This window comes from Aptenodytes patagonicus, chromosome 7 (assembly GCF_965638725.1).
Source record: "Aptenodytes patagonicus chromosome 7, bAptPat1.pri.cur, whole genome shotgun sequence".
Taxonomy (NCBI): Eukaryota; Metazoa; Chordata; class Aves; order Sphenisciformes; family Spheniscidae; genus Aptenodytes; species Aptenodytes patagonicus.
In genome coordinates this window covers 46,687,062-46,696,434 of record NC_134955.1, presented here as the reverse complement: position 1 = coordinate 46,696,434, position 9,373 = coordinate 46,687,062, and positions in this window count along the sequence as shown.

The window sequence follows — 9,373 nt, the reverse complement described above, 5'->3', positions numbered from 1 at the left end:
AAGTGCCCCTGTGTGCCAGGAAGCCAGAGCACCTGCGAGCCTGGGGAAAGAAGCTTGCTGCATCCCTCGAACGCCTGGTGAAAGGCCACACATCTGGGTTTACCTGGATGTGCTTGGGTGGGTGGTGCTGCTGCCCTGGCTGGAAGTCAGAGTTTCCCTCCTCGATGAGCTTGTCTCGTCCTTTGCCCCTGGAGAGAGTCAGCAGAGGGTAACAGGGTTTGCCCTGCTGTTGGCTCGGCTGTGCTGGGCCCCGCTGGGCTTACCAGGCATGTCCTTATTCCCTGCTGCCTTCTCTTCCCCCTTCTCCCCAGCTTTAGGTATCTGTTTTCTTCCATCTTGCGTAAATTGGAGGCTCCCTGGGGCAGGGCCTGCGCAGCTCTGCGTTTGCACAGGGTAACACAGTTCCCACTTTTGCCCCTCTGTGCAGCTACATTGCAGGCAAGGCAGGGGAGGGCTGCCTGTGCCCATCGGCTGCCTGCCTCTGCCGCTGGCTGTCCCTGTGTGTTGCTGTGTGCCAGCTGCCATGGTGTGCAGAGACCGCTCCCACGCGTGCACCCTGAGACCGGGACACGCAGTGAATTGGCCAAAAAAGAAGAAAAATCATTGCTTCGGAACTTTCCTTTGTTTGTTGACTTATCTTGCTAGTAAACAGAGCAGCTCTTGGAGATTAGGCAGAAGGGAGAAGAGGAAGGGAAACCGGACTCTGAGGTTATGACCTCCTTGTGGATGCTGGGCTGTTTACATTCCCTGCTCTGGTCCCAGTAACTATTGCAGGGCAGTTTCTTCTCAGCGTCTTGCCAGGCTGCAGAGGTTTTTCCCTGCTCGCGCTGTTCCTGCCCTGTTCCCTACAGCACTTTCTGCTGGGCACTGCTGCCACAGCTGGCCAAAGATGGCCAGCAGTCTGGTGTCCCTTGAGGGGCAGAGTCCTGTGCTTGGTCTGCTGCCTTGTATTTCATGAATGAAAGCCTCTGAATGGGGATTTCGGGAGCTGTTAGCCCTGTGTAGCAGAGCTGAGCCAGAACCTGCAGCTCTCTGGGGAGCTGAAAGGCAAACACCAGGCTCTGGCTGCTCAGAGGGACCATGGCTACGAGACATGTGGTTGTCATTAGCCAGCAGCTGCCACCAGGACCCAGTGAGTTAGGCAAGGAGTGCCCAGGAGGACTGAAAAGGAGGGAGTGGGGAAGAGGAGTGGCAGCAAGGGCAGTGCAGGGAGCATGGGGCAAGTGGGGAAGGCAGCTGGAAAGAGACATGTTGGTGTCCTGGTGTACTTGGCTAAAATCTTGCTGCGTTGCAGGCTGCGCTGGCCACTGTGGCAGAGGCAGTGTGGTGGGGGTGCGTGTGTGCATCCCTGGGCAGCTGGAAGGAGACTCACCTGATGGTCCACAGCTGCCAGGCGTTATGGAGCAGGACCCCCCTCTCCTGCCGTGGCCACAGGCAGCTGCCTCCTGCACAGCACACCCTCCTTCCCTTCCCAGGCGTATCCAGGTCCCCTGGGGCAGAGTTGGCTGCTGGTGTGTGAGCAAGCGAGGAGGCTGACACGAGTGCAGACGGTGATGGTGCTGTGGGCAAAAGAGCTGAGCAAGGGATGAGCTGGCCGGCCGACCGAGCAAGGCAGCACGTTTTCTGGGCCTGCAGAGGAGCTGAAATCTGGGTCATCTCGGAGAGCTGCCAGCCTGCCCAGGACGGCATCCTGCTCCGTACCGTCAGGAACGGCTGCTGGAGGCACTGCTTCCCCTCCACCCAGTGAATTCTGCATCCCCGGGGGCTGAATGTCATCTCCCAAGTGCTTGTGTGAGCGGGGAGAAGGCAGGACGGAGGCTGGGTAGAGCCTGGGAGCACTGGAACATTGTGTGCTGGGAGGCTGTTTGGATTAGAAACTCTCGGCGGATAAGTGGGCTGGATGAAATGCCAGGGAGGGGAATCAGAGTTTGCTGAACTCTAGTAATTGGACTCGTCTGCAACACCCGGGTAAGCAAAGTGAGCTGCTCACGCTCAGCGCAGGCGAAGGGAAGGAGCCAACAGGCGAGAGCCAGCAGAGCAAAGGCCCAGCAGGAACAACAGGGCTTGCTGTCAGCACAGCGTGGACTGTGAAGACTGGATAGGTGACACGGGAAGAAGCAGCATAGGGTCGTTGCTGGGTGCCTAAGCCACTCGCTGAGCATGAGTGACTGAGTTAAGGATGGCATGGTGCGTGGGAGTGGGGGGAACACAAAGCACAGCCTAAGGAGAAAGATGCACAAAAGGTGTCTTTGGTGTGACGTGATTGCTCTTTGGAAAGTCCATGCTCAAAGGCCTGAGACAAAAATGGAGGGGACAACTCAAGCCCAAAGCTCTTACAGCCACAGATGTGGAGGCAGAGCTGTAAGGAGGCAGGAGTGAATCTGCTGAAGGGCTGAGGGAGCCCAAAACAGTGTTTTCTGCATGCGACAGGGGAGAAAGTAGGTCACTTAGTAAGTGAAGGGGATGGAAATGATGGGCTGAACAAAGTGCTGAATGCACGTTTAAAACTCAAGCTTCCAGGGAAAGAAGACAAAAAACCCCAAACAAACAGCTGGTGATCAAAAGCAGGTACATGAATAGCTGGAAATCTCAGCTCTGTGGGTCTGGAGACGCACACACGTGCTGCCTGAGTCATCGGCAGTTCTAGCATGCTTGAAATTCACGGCTGACTCTGCAGGTACCAGGGCACGTGTTCTGCTGGTCTTTGCTGATGACCCTGGTAACAACTGTCCCCTAAACTGGTCATCCTCGGGAAAGCGTGGCTGCCATAATCGCCTGGGTGGATAAGGAGAAACAGGCAGGGCTTGCTATGGGGAGTAACAGGACGGATTCAGCGCCTCAGGTTAGTGAAGGATTTGATGCAGCTCCTTGCTTGGCAGCCTGCTTGTACGTGCGCCTGTCTCTGCCTGGAAAACAGCTGCTGGCTCATCCTCACGTCAACGCAGCACCCGCGGGCGGGCCAAGCCCATAACCAGATCCTTGCGGTACCGATGGAGTCCGCAATCCCTACGGGAAACAAGTAGGCGGTTCTGAATCCGGCCCAGGGACCATCTCTCCTGCCAGCAAGTTCACCATTCACGCCCCCCTCCTTTTTGGAGCCTTAAAAATAGAGACCGAGGCTGGAAAGCGGGAGGGTTTTTCTAGGGCTTGTTGTGAAGGCAGCCCAAGCTGGGCTGCCCCTCGCCCTTCCCGGCCCCCGGGAGAGGCATGGGAAGCTGGTGTCTAAATGCCTCCCCTGGATGTGGAGCCTCACTCGTCGGCTCGTTCATCTGTGGCAGTTCCCCAGGTCTCCTCTCGGGATGCAGGCAGCTGGAGGCATCTGGTTCAAAGGCCAGGCTGGTCAGGAAGAGGCGAGGGAAGTGTGGGAAGTCGCTGCGTGTCATGTAGGAAAACAAGCCCCAGTGAGGGATGGGGGAGCATGGGGCTGGGCGGGAGGTGCCGGCCCCAGCATCGCTAACGGTGTGCCGGGCCTTCATACCCGGAAAAGGCATTGGCTTTGCTCGGTGCCACCAAAGGCACAAGCGGCTCAGAAAGCTCGGTGGCACCGCACAGGTGTTGGCCGTGCCTCTGTCCCCACTCAGAGGGCACGCGGCAGGCTGGCTGGGCCAGGGAGGAGGTGATGCCGGGGGCCCGTCCCTCCAGGCTGGCTTTGGAGAAGCCCCCGAGCAAACCTGGCGTGGCTGCAGGAAGCCAGGCCCTTGGGGCGAGACAAAGCGCAGCCCGGCTGCTTTGTGGTCACCGAGGGGTCCGTGACACCAGCAGTCTGGGCTGCTTCCTGGTCACCGGCCAGCTCTCCGCAGTTCCTCCGCTCAGGCACTCCCAGTGCTGCAGCTGGCCCCGGGCTCACTTTGCTCATTGTCTGCTGCGGGTGATGGCAGCTATTCAGCGACTGCCAGGTTTCAGGGAAAGGGAGAGATGAGCCACTCCTCCACCCACGTTCTGGGAAAGCCTCCGGGATGAAGCCCTGCTGATGCACACGTTCGCTCCTCGACAGGGAGAGCGTGCTGCGGAGCCTGCATCACATGTCCCCCCCCTTATCAGCAGGCATGATGCTGGGGAGCAGAGCTTGGAAGCAGCCCAGGCTGCTGCCCCGTCCCGCACAATAGTGGAGCCTGCTGCTCCCCGTCTCCTCGCCTGTTTGCCTTCCAAAGCCAGGCAGAGTCTCGCGGTCACTATTATTTTGCTTTGTGTCAATATTATGACAGCTAAAAGCAGGAGAACTGCATCCACATGATAAGCGGCCAGAAGCTCTGGGCTGGGCGTGGATCGGGTTCGAGTTTGGCAGGGGAGAAAAGCGCCTGGCAGCCCCTGCCCACTGGCTGGCTGGGCCGGGAGAGCTGGGAGGCGAGGGGCAGCGGCAGAGCAGCAGGCGATTCGTGCCCATGCACCTCTCCTCTCCATTCAATGCTCGCTGCCCTTTTCCCAGGGGAGTTGAAACATGATAGATGTGCAGAATATGCTTGGTTCTCCAGTGGAAAAGTAACCTCCATCTCTTTCCTGGAGAGAAGGGCTGCTCTGCTCCAGCTGGGAGAGTCCTGTCCCTCCCGCCCCGTGCGGGCCTGGGGTGTTTCATCTCTGCCGGTGATGGAGGGTCACACACACGCTGCTGCACCAGTCTCTCCTGGTCGCAGCCTGTTTGGGCTTTCCCAAGTGCAGCGCTCTGCAGCTGCCGAAGGGAAATCCCTGTGGGTTTCTGGGGTTTGGGGGCTCTGCTCCCACCCAGGGCTTCAGGAGAGGAGCTCAGGCAGAGCGGGGTGAGCTGTGCTGTGGGTACTGTGCCTCTGCTTCCCGGACTCTTGGCACCTCGTGTGCAAGGGGCTGTTGTTTTGGCGTAGTAACTGCACGCCCTGCGGAGGCTGCTGATGCAATGCTTACCTGTAGGCACCCACGTATGCTTGGGGCTGCAGTTTGGCTTTCCGGTGCCTCGCCCTGCTCCAGGGCTGTGCTCTCCTGCAAACACCCATGGCCTGGCCAGTCCATACCACACGGGGCTGCCCAGCCAGCTGGCCACCAAGCGCTGTGCCTGGTGGTGTGTGCTCCCCGTCACCTCCCTCACCTCAGCTGACTGATGGCTGGGCTGGGAGACAACTGGTCATCATTAACCCTCCTGTCCGCTGCCGGCATCGCTTTGCCACCTGCCCACAGCTTTGCCCTGGTGGAAATGCGACTCTGTCCCCTGCTCTGGGCTCAGCCTCAGCACTAAATGAGGCCTGCACCGAAAGATGAAGCGTTAGGCTGAGCGGCACTGGGTCTGCCAGCCGCTCACCTGTTCCTAGAACACCGGCTGGCTGAGGGCCACGGCTTCCCAGGGTTTGGGTCTGGTGGTCTCGGGGACCTCCTCCTCGGTGGCATTGTCCCTGCCCCTGTAGGGGATTTAAGCCGTGCCCGGGAGCAGCAGCCAGGTTTGCCGCAGGTTCCCCTCGCCCGGGTCTCCTGCCTTGAGTGCTCTCGGGCAGCCCTGGTGCCCGTCCCGTGCCCCTCTGAAACTTGTGTCTGACCTGAGCCGGCCCCGGTGCCTGCGACCCAGGGGGGCCAGACCCTGCTCTCCCCAGGCATGGGGCTGGGCCGTCAGGTGCCTGTGGTTTCAGTCGCGGTTCCCCGGGGAGGCCGAACTCCCCTCCCGAGGAACCAAAACAAACAGCAGAGTTCCTGCCACGTGCGGCCGGGGCTGACTAAGGCCGGACGCTTCCGCTTGCTGCGGGCAGCAGTGGCCGGGGCCGCGAGCCACCACCATCGGGGTGCGCGGCACGGCCCATTTCCCCCTATTGTCAGCCTCCTCCTCGGCAAACACATCCCCCTGCGCACCTGGGCTGGGAGGAGGCACTGACACCACAGCAACCAGCTGCCAGGAGCGAGGGATGTGCTGCCTCCGGCGTCTCTTGGAGTCAGAGCCTCCGTGGCATGGCTCTGGGGAGTCCTTCAGGGCCCGGGTGCCCAGACAAGTTGTTTGCAGGTTGTTTCCTTGAGGAGCAATGCTGACCATCCAGGGGTCAGCCTGGATCAGCCCTGCTTGCCTGCAAGGACACTGGAGAACCCCGTGTTTCCCGGAAGAAATCAGCAGCAGTCTCCTGGCAGAGAGGCCTGGGTTTCCCTGTGCGGAGAGGCTGGTGCCAGGGAAGCCCCTGCCAGACCATGCTCATCCCCATTCCCACTCTCACATACAGGTGCATGCAGCTCCAACCAGCCAGTCTCCAGCCCTCTGCCTTTTGCCTTCCGCCCCCACTGCGGAGACACAACCTGCAGAAGATTGAGCTGGTTTATCTCAGCGTTAGCTATGAACCAAGCTCTCCACGATCACTGATAGGGGAGCTTAGGAGAGTCTAAGAGCCAGATCACAGGGCTGGGGAAAGCAATCGAACAAAACACCAAGGGTGAAACATGGGCACTCTGGGGTGAAGGGCGGGCGTGAGGAGCTCAGTGTCTTACATCTTCATGCTGCTTTGATCTTGGGAGTCCCATCACAGTGCAGGACATAGGTAGCTGCTGGGGGGGACTCTTGCCCACTGGGCAGGAGCAGCAGCAGCAGCAGCCTGAGGGGGTGGCTGTGCCAGGCTCTGGAGCACAGGGCATTTGGCGCTTCTCGTGGCAGAAGCCTCGAGCCCTGATCAGACTGACTCTGGTGTCCTAAATAGCAGCAGCACAAAAATAATGCCCTGAGGATTTCAGGGGTGTTCTCCAAGGGCTTCGGCGGTGACGCAGGAGGTCCTGGCTACAGTCAGCCTAAGAGTGACGTAGGGATGAGTTTTTGTTGGACTGTTTTCATCTGAGATGCTGAAGGTGGGATTTTGCAGGGGAGAAGATGCCCACGAGGGGATTTTGATGCTCAAATGGGGCTGTTTTATGGAAAAGGGGACTTAGAGGGACCTCGCCTGCAGTGAGCGGGGTGAGGTTTTGCGGGGGAGAGCAGCTGCCTGTGCTGGGGTCCTTCAGTGTTCACGGGCAGCCCAGGCCCCTGCTCTTGCCCCTCACCCAGGTGTAAGAGGCACGGAGGTGAGCCCGATCCCCGGCAGGGCTGCACCGCAGTGTGCTTGCAGCCGGGTGCCGGGGCTGACTGTCCCTGCAGGACTGCCAGGGCTCACCCGCAACAGGGATGCACCATCATTCCCTACCCGCCTCCCTCCCCAGTGCTGCGAGTGAGGCAGGGAGGTGGCATATTCGAGGCGATGCTCTCAGCCCGTGGCCACTGCATGGGGCTCACTGCGGGGGAGGCATCTGCCCTTTAAGGAAATGTCTCTATTTGCCTTATGTCCCTGGCCAGTCCCTTGAGCCTCCTCTGTTCCTTGTTCCCAAAGTGCGTAGCTCTGCTCCCCAGAGCCCAGTGCGAGAGACACGCCGGTGCATTTATAGCATCAATCTTCAGCCCTGTCCTGCAGCTGGGGAAGGGTAGGCTCGGCCCCCAGGGAAGGAGTGCGGCAGAGGGGAAAAGGAGCGGCTGCAGCCCCAGCCAGCTGGATGTTTCTCCCATTTGCAGGAGGACGTTGCTGGTCACAGATTACCAGTGTCCAAATATTATTTCTCTGCTCCTGTCTCTGCTCTGTGCCGCCTAGAAAGGGGATGCTCATCCCAGGAATGTAAACTCTGCCCAAGGCCTCTGAGGAAATAGCTTCAGTCCAGGAACAGGATTGCACTCGGCAATTAAGGGCTGGTCTCCCCAGCCACACGGCTCCTGGGGGAGAGCCCTTTGCTCCAGTGCCAGAGGCTGGCCTTGTGTCTGAGAGGTGGCCCCGAGGGACCTTCCTGCAAGGACAGGCGTGAGGCCCCGTGTGGTCACGGTCTTTGCAATAACAGGATTCTGTCTGTCCAGCGAGTTGGCAGCAGCTGCTGCTCAGGGTGGCCTCTGGCCCAGGCTTTTGGGTGGGAGGAAATGCTCCCTTTGCCCCCCATCTCAAAACCATCCCTGGGGAAGTGGGGAGGTCCCCTTGGCCCAGGAGGTCAGGTGGCAGAGGGAGGGCACAGGCGTGCTCCAGCTATTGCAGTGGGGACGTTACCCGCTCCTTGCTGCCCAGCCATGGGCGAGAGCGTGAACAGGCACTGAATGCTGCCCCAGCAGCCCCCTGGCAGCCATCGTGCTGTGCTGCTGAGTGATGAACTGCAGCGTGCCCGTCCCCCCCCCCCCCCCCGGCAGTGCCGGGATATCCATGCGCTTATCTCAACAGCATCTCCCTGCTAATTTGCCAGGCCCTGCTCCAGCAGCTTTAGCACACACTCAGCTCAGCGGTACCAATGCCTGGAAGCTCCAGCCAGAGCCCAGCTCCAGCCAGAGCCCAGCTCCCGCTGACGCCTGAGCTGCTGCCGCCTGCATGGCCCGGCAGGGCTGGGAACAGGGGGCTGGCATGTCCCGCATCCCCTGAGGACAGACCCCATGGGGCTGGGGACAAGACACTAGCATCCTCACGCTGCAGGGACGGACCTCACACAGAGGCGGGCAGGGAAGCCCTGGAGCAGCCTCCCAGCTCTCCCAGGAGGACAGAAACATGAATCCTGGCAGGGACACAGAGCCCGTTATTTCCCTGGGACCTGTGGCCCATGGGGGATCGTGTTGCCCGCTGGCATCTCTTCCCTTCCCACCTCCCATAACTCCAGCTTCCCTGGCCGCTGGGGCTTAAAAATAGAACAGAAGAGGCCACAGAGCTCCTTTGGGTTTACCCTTGGCAGCAGGGTTTGGCCCCAGACTTGCTCCAGGGAACCGCTGTGCCCCCTTCCCTCCCAAGCTGGAGGGACCCCCCGTGGCGGACAGGACTGGGATGCTGTCCCTGGGGCTGAGGGGGCTGGAAACCCCCTGCCAGGGCTCTGATGGCAGGGGCTGGCTGGGCAGGCACGGGGCAGCTTGGGGGGAACGGGGTGGGTGGACGAGCATGGGGTGTCTAGGTGGGGATGGGGTGGGTAGACGGGCATGGTGTGCCTGGGTGGGGACAGGGGAATGGGGTGGATGGATGGGAAAGGGGGCTGCTGGGTGGGCACAGGGCAGCACGCACCGACCCTGGGTGAGGTGGACAGGACACGGGGGAGCCCAGCGAGCCGAGGACCCCCGACACAGCCCTGGTGCTTCCCATCCCCCGGGGACGCACCGGGCACGGGCCGGTCCCTAGAAGCCCCGGGGCAGCCCGATAGGGAAACGGCCGGTGCCGGTGCGGGGGGCTGGTGGCGGAGGGCTCCGCCGCGCCCGGGGGCACCGGCCGTCCCTGCGGCCGCCGGGGCCGGGGCACCTGCTCCCGCCCCGCGGCGGGGCCGGGGCGGGCGGGGCCGGGGCGGGGCGGTGGCGGTGAAATACGGCGGCGGAGCGGGGCGCGCTCCCATGGCCCGGCGGCGGCGGAGGCGGCACGGCGGGGCCGGTGGCCCGGCGGCGGCGGGGCGGCATGCCGAGGGCGGCGGG